General features: G+C 39.1%; 1 long non-coding RNA gene across 1 annotated transcript; it reads right to left on the bottom strand.

Moving 5' to 3' along the window:
* Positions 1-5,689: 5,689 nt before the first annotated feature.
* On the bottom strand, positions 5,690-18,012 carry LOC115433257 (uncharacterized). The gene is made up of 3 exons (XR_003937332.1): positions 17,815-18,012; positions 14,278-14,280; positions 5,690-5,700 (listed from the first exon to the last, which is right to left on the bottom strand). It is a non-coding gene; the product is annotated as an uncharacterized LOC115433257 (long non-coding RNA).
* Between the last annotated feature and the right edge of the window lie 1,632 nt (positions 18,013-19,644).

Below are 19,644 nucleotides of genomic sequence, written 5' to 3'. Positions count from 1 at the left end.
ACCCCACACGCCCTCCAGTCCCCCACTCACCCACACAAGCATATGCACACACACACATTGACACCCAGACACACACACCACCCATCCCACATGTTCGCCCATTCACACACACCCACATGCACAAACACCACCACTGATGCCCATACACTCACCTACTCAGATGCATGCCCACACGCACACACCTACATGTACACACACACACACACACGCACACACACACACACACACACACACACACACACACACACACACACACACATACACATACACATACACACACACCCACCCACCCACCCACACCTCTGCACGCACTAGACGCGCGTATCTGGAGTGCCGCCACCCCCCCAGGCAGCGAGCAGCACTGCAGTGAGTCCCCCCAAGGCGCGGCAGCCGAATGCAGCCTCAGCGCCAACCAGAGCCCAGAGTGGCAACACCAACCGCCAGGAACCCCACCACGGGCCACCACCCCACCAGCAACCGCCACAGAATACTTTTTTACAGGCGGCATTAAATAAAATACTACAGTTTGCAGATCCTACCCCTTTCCCTTTTAATGATGGTGCCAATAGATAATGTAGGCTATTGAAACAGTTATAAAATCAGAAAAATCAGTAATCAATGAGAATAAATTTGCATTTGTGTTACATTATTATAATAAATATATTCACGCAACAGCAAGCCTTTTTACCTACAGATATTTAATTTGTTCAGGTTTTAAAAAATTTGCATGCATTTAAGTAGAATCCCTGTCAATGGAAAAAGAAACCATGCAGATTAGCCACTGTGCAACAATAGCCTATTACACTGGAGCCAATCTTAGATTAAAAACCTCCAGAAAATGACAAAGGCTGCAGAAGATGGTTTACATTACACATAGGAGGGATGAAGTCAAAACCAGTCAATTCAATCTCCATCAAATGTTCTTTTTCATTTGAGTCGACAATGATCTTATGTGTCTCCTTTGCCTTATCGTACTATAATGAAATACATTCATTCTAGGGATGTCAAATGGAATTGTAATGTAATGGAGTACTGCATTTTGTACAAATATGATGACAGTATCAGTCAGATTCGGGATTTTATTGCATTTTTGGTCACGTTATATGTGCACTGTGCAAGTTTCACTATACACTTGTGTGCTCATGTGAAGTTTGTATTGGGCTTTTTCTCTTAAGTTTTGTTCTAATTGCAAGGCTTTTCATCTTTTTTTCAGCTAGATGTATTTCGTAGCCAAACCATCCATCTGTCCATCCGTCCTTCCATCCATCCGTCTTTTCCCACTTATCTAGGTCTTGTTCACAGGGGCATCAGTCTAAGTAGAGAATCCCAAACTTATAAATGAGGACAGTGTGCTACTGCTGTTCCTCTAGTATTGATGAAACACAAAGGATTCAGACAACCTTTCCTGGGGCAGTTCACTTAGTTTAGAAGACTTAGTATTGTTTCTAATGAGAAAAGGAAACACAAACTGTTGAGGCAGGATTTTACTAGGTGAACAATTGATGGTATGGTATCAGTGGCGGCTGCTTGACTTTCAGAGAGGGGAAGCTCATTGTCGGCTTACATAAAAAAAAATTACCAAATTATTTAAACATAAATTCGGCCATTGAAATTATGTTAAATTGAAACAAGGAAGTACAATGAGTGTTATATTTACAGTGCAAGAAATGAACAAGTAATTTCATAGTGGTTTCTCTCTCGATTTCACAAGCAGAATGCACGACGATATTAAACTGAACTCTGTCAAGTGAAGGAGTATATCTCAAAATAGCTGTCAGTGAAATGGGATTCAGCCTTTCGACTGATCCTCCAATCAGCATGTGGAAGCCCAGTGTCTAGCCCAGCCAAGGTCCACCCACAGCTCCATTCACCCCCAGAGATGCTGAGCGTCTGGGGGCAGGATAACATCGTGGCATTTATCCAATTACCATCCAGTTTTGAGGCAATGAAAAAAACTGTTCCATGAAGTCCCATTGAAGTGCATGGACACTGAGCATCTACGGGCAAATGCATTGACCATAGATCGTATGAGAAAACAGCGCAATGGGAATGTATGCGAAGTTAACAACATCGAGTCCGTTGATTTGTGATAAAGCTGATTCTGAACAAACTCGTCTTTGAGATGAACGTGTTCTAACATATTTGTAGTCAATGAAATGTCGACACAACCGTACATATTTGACCATTTAATTTTCATAATTTTAGGGGAAGCTGAGCTTCCCTTGCAGTCTTTGAGAAATCGCCTCTGTATGGTATATTGGTATGGTCCATTAGTACAGAGGAAAAACCTGCACTATAAAGCACTGCATTGTAAAAGTAGCCGCGGACCATTTGACAGACTGAGTTGTAGGTGAAACCATCAGCTGGCTTGAGTCAAGCTGAGGCAGGACGGTTACCTACAACCTTCACCTCAAACAATTTCATCTTCTCCCACATCTTTGATCTGAACTGGACTTTAGACAAGGAGTCAGCTAATGTCATGTACAGCTCCAAGCATGTACAGCTCCAAGCATAGCACAGGCTTCAACACAAACTTCATGTAAGCACATTGTAAACATATAGTCTTATATAGAGAACATTTAGATGCAAATTTTAAAAAATATTTTTGGGTAAATTCTTACATGACCGGGAGCTATAAGGGCCATGGTCTTTGTCCTCCTTGGTGGCATATGAGACATTTTCATTGTTGTTTTTGAGCAAATCATTCATCCATTAATCTGACAAGTCTCAATCAAGTGTTTGTTCAGACAGAATACAGGACGAAGGTGTGTGTAGTCTGGGTGTTGTTTCCTGTTCTATTGTCTGCTGTCATGCAGCAATATGGTGGGAACCTCACTAACTGCGTCTGTGTCTTTTCACAGTCTTGGTCTGTGTTCTTGTGTGTCAAGCTGCCTGTGGTTTCTCACAAAAACTAGTTTCTACTTGTCCTGCAGCTATATCCAAGGAAAGGAGTGTGTATGGGGTTTGCTCCTGTTTGTGCATGTATGTTTTATGCTATGTGTGTGTCAATCAAATGTAAATCCACAGATGAAAGGCAGGGGATGCCTTTCCCTGTGAATTAATTAGTGTTTGTGGTGAATGAGGCAGGAAACTCAGACCGTGATGTGGCACACAGTAAGTTCTGTTCTGCTTAACTGGTCTGAACACAACACACAATACAATTTCCCCAGTTGGATTTGAGGCTTTTCAACTTAATTAAACAATTATAGATCAGAGTGAATGAATAAGGGGTTGAAATGAGAGGTAAAGCTAGAGAGCAAAGTAAAATCAGAGGAGGAGAGAGGAAACACTGGTGACTTAATTGTTTTGATGTTTTTAGTGTAATGGGGCTTAAGGGAGGCCAAACAATAGGGGATTATGGGAAAAGAGGCTAGTTGCCATGGTAACGCAGGTATATAGTGTGTTGTTTCAGGTAGAAGGGAGAGGCTGGAGGCAGACAGGTTAATCCTCTCCAAGCAACCAATTACAGACTTCCATCTTTTATCCTACCTCCCCCATATAATCGCAGTGACTCACCCTTATACTCTCTGTAGCTGACTGTTATCTCAACCACCAGTGTGCTACTCGCTTCAAACTGCAGCCTGACTGTGAACCTGCAGGCCTTGGGGGGACCGTGATCACCTGTAGCAGCGAGGCAGGTGAATTTTGTACATTAAAAAATTGTTTAAGTTGGGTTAAACAACATTGGAAAACTCCCTTTGTATTATATCCAACTGGTCGGTGGCTGCATGCACAAGTTGCTCATGCACAGACTATTCAATATGCCTGCCCACTTCATACAGTGACTAGCCAGATGAGCTAGATGAGAAAGTAGTCACTACAGACTGCTCTCAGTACCAAAGCTGAGACCAGCCATGCTTGCCATTATTAGGCTTAATGTCGTAATCTAGAAATAATGACTCAATTATATGAATTATGTCAAGATCAGTTTGTTTTCTTATGATAAAAGTTTAACTTATTCATCTCAACAAAAGGATATCATTTTATGAGCACAGCAGGGCTTGACTTCTTCATCTCTAAACAGGAATACACTTTTTTTTTTTTTTTTTTTTTTTTTAAGCTCTTTCCATGTTCAGAAAGGAGTAAGGCAAGTTTATTTATATTTCATACACAAAGGCAATCCTGTGTAAAAAAACAATGTGTTTAAACTATAAAAGGTCAAAATATTCAAAAAAATATAAATGGAAAAGAATACATGATTCATAAAACAACAATAGAAAAGATTTAAATATTTTCATGTAATCTATAAGAATTGCTTGACTTGCAGCATAATAAAAAACAAAGAGCATATGTTATGGTGTTCAGTTGTAGGCACATGTGAAGAGAACTGTTTTCATCCTGAATTTAAAATGTCTACATTGGGGTAGATCTAATCTCTACTGGCAGTTTGTTCCAGCTGTTAAATTCTGCTTCTCCATGTTTAGTCCTGAGGCCATAGGTCTAAAAGTTCTACTAAGTTTACATTCCTTAAACACACTACAGACGTACTCTGGGCTTAAACCATTCAGTGACTTAATAATAATAATAATAATAATAACTTTATTTGTATAGAACCTTTAAAAACAAAGTTTACAAAGTGGTTTGACAGAGGGCACAACAGCAGGGTACACAAAGCAAGTAAAAACACTATAACAGAAGCAACACAATTAGAGAGATGTATGAACAAATTAATAAACAAACAGGACCAAATTTAAAAATTAAAATTAAAAATTAAAGTTAATATATATTCTGCAATTAACTGCAAGCCTGTGTCATGATTTTTGAACTGGTGTAACGTGCTCTGTACCCTTATTCCTAGTTCTCAATGAGCTGCAGCTGGTGCTCTGTCCAGTTAAAAAAACATTAAAATAATTGATTACTCTGGAGATGAGAGCATGCATGAGCTTTTATTCTTTCTCTCTTCTCTTGATCTTTTTTGGACACAAAACTCTTAATTGTGGTTATATTTTTTAGTTAGTAGAAAGGTCAGATCTGAGTCTGATTGACACACCAGAGTAATGAACCTGATCTTTGTAAGATGCAAGGTGTTTGCTGATGTTAACCCTCTTCTCTTTGCTGCTTAATAAAATAATCTCAGTTCGTCCTTATTTTTCATTTCATTTCATTTCATTTATTAAGATCCCCTTTAGCAACTGATGATTCAGTTGCTATTCTTCCTGGTGTCTCCTCTACAGTACATTACAATTTTAAATTTTACATTAATCTTACACCATTCACGCCCACACACACACACACACACACACACACACACACACACACACACACACACAAACAGGACATGTACAACAGCCCAATGCAATTAAAATAAATAAGCAAACAAAATAAGTACTATGCATTCGTACTCCTTCACCAAATAATAGCTGTCTGATACAAATGAGACAAACAAAATAAATGCTATACATTTGTACTCCTACACCAACCAATAGCTTTCTGATACAAATCATGAAACATCTTTCAATATTAGCAATACTCATTCAATTTCATGGCTGTTGTGTAAACAAAACAAGTTTTAATTTCTTATGAAAACATTTTCTATTATTTTCCAACAACAAAAACCCTGGCAATCCATTCCATGCAACCATGGCCCGATAAAAAACAGTTCTCTGTAACTGATTTGTTCTGGCTAAAGGCAGAGCACACCGTGTTTCAGTGGTTTGTCTTGTACGATAATTATGTTGATCAGCAAAAAATGACAGTTTTCTGTGAATAATTTCTGGAGTTTGTGTTGCGATAATGTTACGAATAAATGATAATAAAGAATATTTCAATCTAGATTTTATAGTTAACCATGTCAAACTGTTGTGCATTGTCATTCTATTAGTTCTGTAAGGGCAACCCAAAACAATTCGTGCCGCTTTATTCTGTGCAACTTTCAATTTGTGTAAATTATTTTCATTAGTATTTGACCAAACAACTGAGGCATAATTCATATGAGATAATACTAATGACTGAACTAATAGCTTGGTCAACCATTGAGGAATTCTACAGTGTCTAATTATTCCTGTACTCCCACCCCTTTTTTGCAATATATCATTTATTTGACCATTCCACGACAATGTGCCATCAACAATTACACCCAATAAATTAGCTTCATCTACTTGTTGAATCACATATTCTCCCACAGTTAAGTGCAACGTTGGTGACATCTTAAGAAAATATTTTGATCCAACAACCATACATTTTGTTTTGCCTGCATTAATAAGTAATTTATTGTCTGTAAACCATTGTGTAACTAAGTCTAACACCTTATTTAAGATGGTATTAAGTTGACCTACATTTTTTGCCAATACATATAATGTTGTGTCATCTGCATATATTGCCATGGTTGCATGTTTAGTTACCAGTGGAAAATCATTTGTGAAAATTGAAAATAAAAGAGGTCCTAAACATGCATTGTGGGGTGCCCTGGGGCACCCCACAATGCATGTTTTCAACCTCTGAGTAGCTACCATTAAAGTAGACTGTATACTCACGATTACTGAGATAGCTTTCAATCCATTTAACAGCACATGGTTTGAATCCATAACAACCTAACTTTTTTTTAACAGAATATTATGATCTATAACATCAAAGGCCACACTTAGGTCTAAGAATATGGCACCAACCAAGTTCTTATTATCAATCTCCTGTAGCCAGTGATCAGTAATCTGAGTAAGTGCTGTAGTTGTGGAGAGACCCGTTTTGTAAGCATGTTGATATATTGTGTTTAACCCATTTACTTCAAAATACTCTTGTATTTGATCATACACAACTTTTTCCATAACTTTGCTTACTGCTGGTAACAAACTTATTGGTCTGCTATTTTGGCACGAAAACTGTTCTTTATTATTTTTAATTAAAGGTATAATTTTTGCTGTTTTCCATTGTGACGGAAACACACCAGCTGTTAAACTCAAATTGATTATGTGAGAAATAGGCAAGGAAATAAAATCCGCCACCATCTTCAACAATTTAACCCCCAGATTGTCTATTCCACAGGGTTTATCTTTACTTGCTTGCAGTATTTTTTTCACACTGTCCTCTGTTACAATATTAAATTTAAATGTACACTCTTTTGTTATCATACTACTTGTTATCAGTTCATATGAAATATTTTTATCTTGTCCCAACTCCATGTCTTGGCTAATTTTTTGTAATTTGTTGTTAAAAAAACTTGCTCAAATAGTTGGCAATCTCTTTTGGTTTAGAAAGACAAATCCCATCAGCCTCTAAAGATGTTGTATTTAGTTTTGTTTTTGTTCCCATTAATTCATTCAGTGTACTCCATACCTTTGCATTATCCATTCCAGCATCTTTAATTTTATTTTGATAATACATTCGCTTTTTATATTTATTCATTTTAGTCACATGATTTCTTAATTTCCGATAATTATTCCACTGAGCAACATCATTGTATTTAATTGCCTCCACTTTGGCTTGATTCCTTTGCCTCATGTATTCTTTGAGCTCTTGATCCAGCCATGAAGTTGATACATTTCTTACAGTTTGCTTTCTTATTGGAGCGTGCTTGTCTATTACCCGAGTAACCAAGTTGTTGAAGATGGCCACAGCTGTACCTGGATTCTGCTGCTGTGTAACCTCTGACCAATCAATAGTCCTTATCTCTTCTACAAAATCATTCTCTTTAAACTTTTTAAATGTCCTTTTACAAATAAAATTCTGACCCGATTTAGGCACTTTTGTTATTCTTTTAACTGCTATTAAATTATGGTCACTGCAGCCAACTGGAATAGAAACTGCCTCTGAACATAAGTCTATTGCATTTGTAAAAATTAAATCAATAAGAGTCACTGAGTATGTACCATCAGCTTTAAAACTTACTCTTGTATAATCCTTAACTATTTGAGACAGATTACAAGTATTGGCTAACGAAAGCAATTTACTCTTTAATGCACAACCTGCAGACTTCCAGTCTGTATTAAAGTCTCCTAAGAAATAGATTTCATTTCCTATTTCACATGCTTTAGCCAACATTTCACATATTTGATCAATGTACATTACAGTAGTATTCGGTGGTCTGTAACAACATCCAAGAAGGACAGGCCTTACATAAGGTAACGGTAACTGTAGCCATATTACTTCAACTCCTGCTATATAGCAAGATCTCTTCTAACTTTAACTGGAATATGGTTTTGAACATAGCAAGCTACTCCCCCTCCATCTAAGTTTCTGTCCTGCCTGTAAAAATTATTTCCATCTATATTCAGCACAGGACTGTTAATTGTTAAATCTAAGTGTGTTTCTGATATGGCTAATACCTGTAAATTATGATTCTGTAATATTTCTGAGATGTCATGTATTTTATTCCTTAAACTGCAAATATTCAGATGAGCTATTTTAAACCCCCCCTGATGTGCCAAGAAATTATTTTTAACCATCAGACACTTGTTTAACCACCATAATACTTTTATCTTTCATATTACATTGAGCTATCATTGAAACACATATGACATACAAAACACTCACACCCCACATACACACCCACATTCACAAATATCTTCAACATTGAAAGGAAATAAAGAAAATGCATCCACTGAGCCACGCTTGCTCATGACAAATAATTTGTTTCCTAAAGTAAATATCAGCTGTGTGGTCTTAAATTCAGGGACAAAAACTTGTGATGACAGGTTCATCCAAATTAAACTGTCCTTTTACCAGGCCAACAACAAAACCAGTCCACAGCTTTATAGAAAATCACTTTAAGCTCCAGTGCTGTAGGCTATAGTCCAGTTGATCTGTCATCACGTCCTTATTGTTTATAGTTTATCATATCTGGCCTCATACATTCAATCCAGTATCAATTATGGTCTTGACATACCTTACTGCTGCACTATGTTCTGTGAACTTCTTAGTCTCTCCTTTGAATGTTATTATTAGTGTCGCTGGATGAATCATGCCATGCCTCACCCCAGTGCCCTATAGTTTACTCCTCATTTCACAAAATCCTGCACGTCTTTTGGCCATTTCTATGGTGAGATCCGGGAAAATTTTTAGCTTCATCCCTTGTACTTGCAGCACACCCTCTTTTTTGGCGATTTTTAGGATCTCCTCTCTCGTTGTGAACCTTAGATGGCGTACAATCATCGCTCGATCAGCGCCTTTCCCCACTGGTCCAATCCTGTGGGCAATTTCCACCTGTGGCTCCACCAGTAGTTTATCTTGAAATAACTCCTTAAACAGAGTGGACATGTAGCTGGTTGGATTCCCTTTTTCAATGTCGTTCGTCAGGCCAAATGTATGCATTATTTTTACGACTGTGCATTTCGAGTCGCTCAGTTTTGTGTTTCAGCTCCTCGTTGGCCTTAATGAGCCCATCACACACAGTCTCTAGCTTTACCACGCGTGAATCCAGGTTCGACAATGTCTCGTCCATTTCACCAAATCTTTGTGTACAGGCATATATGTCTTTTGTAAGATTGTTTAGCTTATCCACCACTACGTTCAACTCCTCTCTCATTATAGTACGTATCAGGACTGAAAGTTCCTCCGTGTTGCACTCAACACCTGCCATGTTACCTGCTCCCACCTGTTGCAACACTTCTTCACCTTGTTTCGACTGTACTTTCGGCTTTTTGTGCGGCATATCACAGCATAAAGTCTCTTACATGTGGCAAATTTACATTAAATCACTTTTTAAATCGATTAAGCACCACAACGAAGTCAAATTGTCAGAGCTCGGTGTCCTCCCCATCTGCTCAGCTCCTGCGCATGTGTTCTCTGATAAATCATAATTAATTGTTGATGTTTAATTGTAGTTGAAGTTACATGCTTAACTTAATAACAGATAACTCAGTCATCAACCAGCAGTCTCAGTGATTAACATCAACCAGTGAAACAACAAAAACAGTTTTGGAAAAAAAAAAAAAAAAAAAAAGATCATTTGCAAAACAAAACTATGAGGGATTAATGGACAGAAATGGCAAACAAGAGCAGACAAGATAATTTGTAATAATGAGAGTAATAAATGTGTAATAATTTTTTAAAATGCATTTTTATAACAGTAGAAGATGACCTGATCCTTTATTTGACTTACGCTGAGTCATTCTAATCCTGATATTTGCCACAATGTCACACATCATTCATGTTCTGCATCACTGAAGAAAATGAAAAGAACATTGGGGGGGGGGGGGCAGTACAAGTGATAAAATGTCTTCAACAGCTCTCTGAATTCACTGGCTTCCCTGTATTTTTCCTTATTTTCCTTTTAGTGGTTCCAACTCAAGTGTCAAAACCATACATTTTGATTCTGCGACTTGCATTAATGTGTTTCACTCAACTCTTGTTTGGCTTTGTACTGTTTAGCTACTTAGACAATAAACCCCTTCATTATACAGTACAAGACCCTGTGAAGTAGAGCCAGTGTAGACACAAACAGCTTTCAGTTTGTTTGTCCAGCAGCTGTGCACAGAACCAACCTCTGAGTGTGTTCTGTTGGTCTATTTAAGTGAACTCTATTGTATTTTAAATCAGTACATCTGGTAAGAACAGTGAAGCAGCTCTGTACAAACAAAAAAACAGCTATTGACTATTAACAATGCAAAAATATCTAAGTTGGGAAGAACAACCATAAAATGTCTTCTTACTTGTGTAAATTTAGTAATTGAATGTGCACTAAAATGAAAGGTGGGGTCACTTAAACCCTTGCTTTCTCCTTCTGCCCCATTGAGTCTCTATCCTGTTGTATCCATACATTCTCTGATTCTTCATCTGATCAATCAGCCAGGAGATAATGGAGATACATCATCTTTGAACATGCTATATGGGTCAATGTTAAGAAGCACATTTGTATTTCAAAAAATAAAAAATTAAAAGTCCACTATGTAAAATGCGTGAGGATCACCTGAAAATCAGTTTTGCTAGTCTTTCATTATATTAGAATGGGTTGTTTATATGTGCTGAGTGAGTGAGTTGCTTCAACAGACAACCATGTTGTGTGTTTCTACAGTAGCTAAAAACAGAATTCCTCTTCTTACCGTCACTTCCTAACACACAGTTTGACCAAAATGATTGTCACCACCTGAATTTAACAAGCAAATAGTTCAGATCCTTCCATTGGATAGTTACTGCAGCGAATAATATGTGTCAATTACGAGTTCTTTAACCCTAACTGATGCCGTGAGTAGCTTCTCATTCAACAAAGATTGGATTGTGTTTCACTGGAAAAAGGTCATGTGGTCTGATTCCAGAGTGATGGGCACATCAGGGTGAGAAGAGAGAAGGACCCATCATGCCTAGTGCCTACAGTACAAGCCTGTGGGGGCAGTGTTGTGCTATGGGTTTACTTCAGTTGGTCAGGTGTAGGTTCAGCAACGTTATGCATCCAAATAGAAATGACAGAAATAAATGTTTTGGCATTGCATAAGTTTATCAAAATGATGCTACACTGAAGTCATGATGTAAAGACAGTCAAATGAAATATTAGTGAGGGACGCCTACAGCAGTGTATCCACCATCTTCAATGCACTGTCAGTAGGACACAATACAAAGTACCATGAGAAATTACACAAGCATTTGACCTTTGAGTCAAGCATCTCCAAGACATAAGGTTACCTCAGCACAATAAAGACAATATTGTCCTGTTACGCACAAGACAGTTTAAACACATCTCACTAAGCGATTTGACTGTATCATCTGAAGTGATTATGATACAGCCAAACTTCTTGGATCAGCTGGATGTTCTGGAACTCACGATGATTTGACCCAGATTTTCTCATCAACTACCATTGGTTCCAAAATGGAATAAGAGTCAACAAACAACTAACTGCTAGTACAACAGAGACTCCAACTTAGACACAATATTCATATAAACTCACCAGCAAGCAGTAGTTTTCAGAGTTCTATAGTTCTCTAAATGGTCACTAGTGGCATTTATAACAGGGCTTTTCTGAACTGTTTCACAGATCTTCAACTAAAAATAACCAGTTTATAAGAGGAGGAAAGCCAGACCCCAGTTAGATTTAAACAGATTACAGAATAGATCTCAACATAATATTACACTTCCATCCTTTCATAATTAAACACTAATCATTGAAAGTTAATGCAACCTCACCATAAATAAATTTATCACAGATGAGAGAGATAATACTCCTCTGTCATAGATTAGAGGTTGTACATTTTTACACATTGTAACTGATGAATCATGGCAAAGTTAAATGGGTACGTTAATTATTCAATATAAGGAGAATGAGTTTAAAAGAACGTCTGGATGTTCACAGGCAGAATACAAGACATCAGTGTCTCTTCAGTGTATGCTGATGTTGTGGCCCCTGACTCCCCTATGCGCCCCAGTTCTAAGGACCAACTGTGGCTACATCAGCCCCAATTAGGCCCCTTCTCCTGAAGTGAGAACACTCTTGGGAGGGATGCTCTTCCTCATCACCCTCACTACCTTCCCTCACTACTGAAATCCCTGTGCAGGGATTAAAGATGGCAAGGCTGCAGAAAAAGATGATCCACAAAGCTTCTTGCTCTTTTGTTCTTGTGAGATGGAGAAGGTGCTGAGATCGGGGGGGGGGGGGGGGGGGGGGGGGGTAGATGTAAGTGTGTGTGTCATCTCTGATGGTGAGTAGGTTTGTCAACCTGTGTCTGTGTTTTCTATTGTGCATGTGGCATTCTTTGGCATGGTATGTTCAGACACTCAGAGTAATAATCAGACAGTTTCATTTCTGTTTTGTCTGCTGACAGGTTGGACTACTACTCCTTCCTTTCTTTTCACTTCACCCACTTACCGGTACAGAGATGTACATGTGTATTGCTGTAGAGTTGATATCCTACTGTGTTCAGGTGATTCGTTCTTCCTGGCTTGTACACTGCAGTACATACCATCTTTTCGCTGGTGAATTGTGATTTTATACGATATTCAAGAGATATTCAATATTTCCCTTACAATACAACTACAGCTTCATATATGAACAATACCAACACTTCAAGGTATCAACCACAATGAATGGATTTTTTAGTTTCCACTATCCAGCTACAACTCTGTAAAAAACTGTATAGTGCAAATGACTTCACTGGCTTCAATAAGCTTTGTTATTGAAACTGAAACACTGAGTTGCTGTCATGTCTCTATTACTGACATAATCTAATCTTTATTGAATTTTTGAGTTCATTATTATTATTGAAATCATCTAATAAGAGCTTAAGAGCTTAAAAGTCTTGTAAGTTTAGAGATAGAGAAATGATAGTGAGTGACAGGCGTGCCTGCAGACCTGAATTCAGCATGGATTGATAGACCCTGGGGGGGGGTTTGCACAGGTGAAGACACACCAAATCAACTGCCGATCGTTGCTAGAAAAGTTAGCCTGAGAGATCAGGTGGTGCAGTGGATAGCACTCATGCCTCACAGCAAGAAGGTCCTGGGTTCAGTTCCAACACCAGTCGATGGGGGGTGGGACCTTTCTGTGTGGAGTTTGCATGTTCTCCCCATGTCTGCATGGGTTCTCTCTGGGTACACTGGCTTCCTCCCACCATCCAAAGACATGCACTGATAGGTTAATTGGTTAATCTAAATTGTCCGTAGGTGTGAATGTGAGAGTGATTGCTTGTCTCTATATGTTCAGCCCTGTGATGAACTGGCGAAATGTCCAGGGTGTACCCCGCCTTCGCCTGTAAGTAGCTGGGATAGGCTCTTTTGCTCTCAAATCTCTTTTTTGGTTGCAAATGTATTCTTTTTAATTGCAAATCCATTCTTTTTGATTGATGAATAAAGAAACAAATTTCTCTCCATAGAAGCCAGAGCTGCAGAGGAAGTATTGTGGGGCTGAGGCGGCTTTCATTAAAGGCAGATGTCAACTTGATGCAAAACACGTAGAAGAGACTTGTGCTAGAGCACACCTTAGGATCCATGCAGAAAGGGCAGTCTTGGGAGGGTTACTTTTGAAATGTATTCCATTACAGATTACAGAGTACATGCCCAAAAAGTAACCTGTACTGTAATGCGCACAACAGGTGAGTCTGATGTCAGGATGAATGGAGAAGTAGGAGCTGGCGGGAACACCGGAGCAAACCGTGACACTGGCCCTATCTCGCAATGATAAAGAATCCTTAAAAAAATTCCTGGATCCAGACAGTGAGCTGGATCATCACCAAAATGTTCCTTGTGCCAGTATCAACATTTCCGGAAAATTTCATCCAAATCCATCCATAACTTTTTCAGTTATCTTGCTAACAGTCAAATAGACAGACAGACAGACAGACAGACAGACACAAGCCCCAATGAATACATAACCTCCACCATTCCTTAGCAGAGGTAACCAGATAGAAACATATATAAACCAGCTCAACAGCAGTAAACCAGATGCCTTAGCAGATATCTCACAGCACAATCATCTACAGTAGCATTATTAGCCAACTTTGCTTCATTTCAATTCAACTAGCTGTTGCTAGTAACATAAAACATTTTTTTAATGTTATAAAAGGTTACATACCTCGATGTTGGATTTCTTTTCCACCTCTTCTTTTCTCCGCTTCAAAATTGAGTAGCTGAGAGCTTGGACTGCCTTTTCATAGTGATATATTCTAAAACCTGTACCTGGCGCTGTCATTCAGCTCCGCTCTGTCTGTCTCATTCGCACATGCAGCGAGCACCAGGGTCAGGGAGAGCTCACCTGAGAAATTACAGGGGGGGTTGTTGTTTTGTTTTTTTCTAATTTCTTTATTTTTAAGGGTGTAAGGGTCCGTTTAAAATGGACCAGAGTTCGTTTCCCCAGAAAGTCTGGACTTTTTTTTAGGTGTGAATACAAACATGCGAACTCTGATTCAAACCAAACAAGCGGACCGAGGTGGTCTCGGTCCGCTTCCAAACGGACTCTGGGCCGGTTCACTTCTGGTGTGAATATAACCGGCCTCGAACTGAACCAAGCCAAGGAATCTTGCGCCTTTTTGTGCTTGACGAGTCACTGTAGCCGCTGGAAGTAGCTGAGGTTTACGGGTGGTCAGAGCTAATAGCAGCAGCTATGAGCTGTGGACAGAGGTGGAGCAATGAGGAAATTGAATCTGCCATTGACATTTGGTCAGATGCCTGTATTATGAAACTGGCTCCGAGTGAGCTTTTCTTGAGTGTTAACATTATTTTCGAAAATTTGTGTCAGTAAAAATACAATTTATATTCCAAAAATGATAACTGTATGTAGGAGTACCACGATTATTTTCATCAACACCGGCCGTCTCTGGTTCACCCCGCCCCCGACTTTTCTGTCCAATGCTAGCGCAGTTCGTCACATGCGTGCTTGTGTTCATGCATTTTGGTCCACTTGCAAAAAGTGCAATGTGAATGCGATCTGACCCAAATAAAAAAAATAAAGTCCGCATTTGATCCGAATCAAAAAAGCGGATCAAAGGACTTTTCAGGTGTGAATACACCCTGAGACAGTCAATGAGAAATTATCACGGTATTAGTAGTAGTATTTCTATATTTAGTATAATTATTATCACTATTATTATTTTTATTTATTTATTTATTGCCTATCAGTGGTTGGTGCCCTAGGCAATCGCCTATATGGCCTATGCCACGAGCCCGCACTTTAAGAGACATTTATAGTGGACATTCAAGGAGAAGATGTGACAACCCGACGTGGAACAAGACAAAGTACACCTCTTCATCTTCTAGCCAGTGTGAGTTCAGATTATGACTGTGGACATGGAACAGATTCAACACAGACGTTGTTGTCAGCTTCCTAATGCCAGGAGTGACAGAGGTACAAAAGAGGTATGGCTCTGGATGGAATAATAGGCCACTATGGATCTGTCCATCGCCACCAATCCCTGATACAAATATCACATTGGAGCATCCCTAACCTGGACTTGATGGACTGACTCGTTCCCACGACTTGCAGTCAACAATAACCATCAGAATATTTTCATCCCATATTGTATCAAGGGATTATGGGAAATGTGTGGTAAACTGGATTTGTGAAATGATAGAAAATAAAAGAGTAATCCATTAGTTTTTTAAACTTTAACTGGATTCTGATTACCATGTATTAAAATTGTAACTGTAAAGGAATGCAGTTACTCATATTTTGTATTCTAAATATGTAATTCATGGTGTGTGTGTGTGTATGTGTGTGTGTGTGTGTGAATGTGAGGAATTGTAAAGTGTTATGGGCACCATGAAGGTGTAGAAAATGTGCTATATAAGTTCAGTCCATTACCATTTACCATGTATTCCATTACTCCCCAACACTGAGAAAGGGTAGTAGGTAGCTTGCGCAGCAAGTATACGCTGTTACAGAACAGAGCACCAATAAGTTTTTTGCTTCCATGTGAGGATGAGGAGGTTACCCTTCTTGATGAAATAGTTCTTGTTTGTTGTATATTACTTAACATGTGCCCAAGTGTTGTTGTAATGCCAGAGGACACATACACTTGTTGAGTGAGTGAGTGAGTGAGTGAGTGAGTGAGTGATTGAATAAACAGTCTCCTGAGAGGTGCAATGTGAAGTTGCTTGTGCTTTTATTGAATTAGCAAGTTTGAATCGGTGAAATTCAAGTACCATATTTCAAGTAACAGGGTGATACTTTGAGTCAAGTAGAAACTAAAACAAAAACAAAAACTACAAAGTTCTGTGTTCTAACCCATAAAGGCCCAGTGCTACTTTGGTGGCAGTTCCCAAATTAATTTTTCTCTATATTTAACCTTCTTAAATGCTTTATCACCATTTATTGTAATATTATCCTCCGTATTAAGCATTTTTTCAGTGTAAAGCAGGTATTTTCCTATATTGATTTCACTGATCATGTAGATTTTTATAAAAGCTCAGAATAAAGTTGAGGGTTATTATATCAAAAACAGAGAAAACTAAAGAAAGCATGACTTTTTCAGGGAAATTGGTCATTAACTGAACATAAACACAGCGTCTCCATCCACTGTCACTGAGCCAAGTCCATCTGTTACTGGTGAATCATTTCACGAGCACCTCCTACGGATCCATATTTTCAACTATAGGTGATTTTTTCCATGTACCATTTTCTTGTGTTCAGTAAGAGTTTGTCTTTGTATGGAATTTTTTTTTTCCATTTAACTGACTTTTCAACATACTGACAGACTGAATAGCTTTAGCTTCAGCTGGCAGTACAATATGGTGGTGTCTTATTGTTTACATCCCAGAATGCACTGTGCAGCGATATTGGTTGCCAAGCTCTATCAGATTAGTCAGACTGGGTAATGGCTGATTACACATGTTGAATCGGCTGAAACGAATGCCGACAGCATTAACGACAGCCGATCGCACGGAATACATCAAACAGACTCATGTCACCGACCTTGCCAGACTGCCCGATGATGTCCAACCGCCAAAATTGGGTTGGTGTAGCCACCATACGGCCATTAAACAGAAAATGAAACTTAAGATGCTTATAAGATGGGGGTCAATAAATCATAAGACGGGAGGCTAGGGTGAGATAAATAAAATGGGGGGAATAAAATATAACAGTGGAGGGGGGGAAAATTGTAAGAGCGGAGGGAGGGACTTCTCCATAAGTACCACGACTTCTCTCTCTCTCGCTCTCTCACACGCCAACACTATACAGTGGATATAAAAAGTCTACACGCCCCTGTTCAAATGTCAGGCTTTTGTGATGTAAAATAATGAAACCAAGATAAATCATTTCAAAACTTTTTCTACCATTAATGAGACCTGTAAAAGTCAGTTGAAAAATAAACTGAAATCTTTTAAGGGGAAAAATAAAAAACTTACAATAACTTGGTTGCATAAATATGCACACCCTTAAAACTGTGTATGACTTTCGTCACCAATTTTTCATCAAATCTGTAAAACCCAACTGTGGCTGTGTGGATCTCCACTTCCCACACTGTGTTCCATAGTATATTTAATGCCTTGGAAATTCTTTTGTAGCCTACTTCTGACTGATACCTTTGAACAATGAGATCCCACTGATGCTTTGGAAGCTCTCTGCAGACAATGTCTTGTACTGTAATATGTGACTGCAAAAATGTCAGGAAAAGCTTACTAGAACAGTCCAACTTTATTTGGGGTTAATCAGAGGCACTTAAAATCAGTGACGTGCATGGCTGGGGAGGCACTGACTCTTTCAGAGCCAGATCTACAAATATATGGTGGCCTGAGAAACTGGAATAGAGAGAGTGAGCAAAAGGAATGGCCTGGGTATATGGGCTCTGCATCAAGTCAGCATAGGTAGACTGGCAGGAACTCAACAGGAAACCTTCAAAAAGAGCCATTTCAAACTAAAAATAAAAAAAAGTTTATGGTCTTACCTTTATTTGTACATGAAATCCATCCTTAGCTCAGAAAAGTAATCCTCCATTTTTGATGAGGTGAATTAAAGTGTATAAAAAAGAATGAGGAAGATTATAAGCGCATGAATCTGTGGACTCACAGGCGCCATCTATCATGAGGCAGGGGTACTGTTTGCCTCCCCTAGTTACTTTTTCACTGCAGTTTTATGATTAATCTGCGAGCCTAAACACATTATGGAAATACATTCCATACGTTATGCAGATTATGGAAGGATAGAGCATATAATCAGAGTGTTTGAAAGCATTTTAACTGCGATACACAGAGGGACAGCGACACAATATTTTCATCAGGTACCAGCAGAGTTCATGAGGGGAGTAGACAGTTCTCCTGGAGGCACAGCACAGCGCTGCCTCACAACGCATCTCCTCCCTGTATTTGAACAGAGCATGCGGAAATTCTGCTATTCTAATTGACAAAAAAAAAAAAATAAAAAAAATAATAACAATATTGGATTCGAATGGAAAATGAGTTTATAGGACATACCAGCTGACAACTATCAACATTTATTATATTTTATAGTTAACTTTTTTTTTCTTTTCAAGATTGACAAGGGAGGCTCTGCCTCCCCTGCCTCCTCTGACTGCACGCCACTGCTTAAAATGGTGGCAGGTGTGTGCTGACTACCATTTAACATGAGTGTAGATTAGGGCATTAACAGAAAAGCCGGTTTGTTGACACTGTTACTACTCTGGCTCAGGAGCAGCAACAAAGAGGGTTTAACAAAGATTTATTAAATAAAAATAATGTGAACGTGTAAGTCAGTAGTGAAAGCAGTGATGTTGGTACATGTGGTGTGTGGCAGTGTGGATCAATCAACTAAACTAAATGAAGACAGCCCATGGTCAGGTCAGGAGAGGAGCAGAGAGAGAGCAACCATGCTCGGCCATTTTATGGGCTTCAGCCAGGTGAGGCAAATGAGGGCCTGATTGGGACAACACCCCCAGCTTCCTGGACAGACAGGACAAGAATGATGAGCAGCAAGGGCTTCACAATAAAGGCCACTCGCTGGCCGTCACACTCCGCCCCAGAAGAACAGGGCTTCACCCTGTAAAGTCAAATGTACACAGATGCTCGACTCCAGGGCGATGTCCGGCCCAGAGGACTCAGACTCAGTCTTCCCGCTTGCCATCCCCAGCCTCAGCAACCTTGGCGCCTAAGAGTGAATTAAGAGGAGGAGAGGAGAGACTAGAAAGATGGGACAGAGGAACAAATTACAGAGGAGCCCGAGACAAAGCGTCAGCCAGCACATTGTCTTTACCTTTAATGTGCTTAATATCTAAATGGTAAGGCTGCAAAAACAAGGCCCAACACATTAATTTCTGATTTGGATTTTGGAGAGAATTTAGAAATGTTAAAGGGTTATG

Source organism: Sphaeramia orbicularis, chromosome 14, assembly GCF_902148855.1.
Source record: "Sphaeramia orbicularis chromosome 14, fSphaOr1.1, whole genome shotgun sequence".
Lineage (NCBI taxonomy): Eukaryota > Metazoa > Chordata > Actinopteri > Kurtiformes > Apogonidae > Sphaeramia > Sphaeramia orbicularis.
This window is presented reverse-complemented; position numbering and strand designations above follow the sequence as displayed.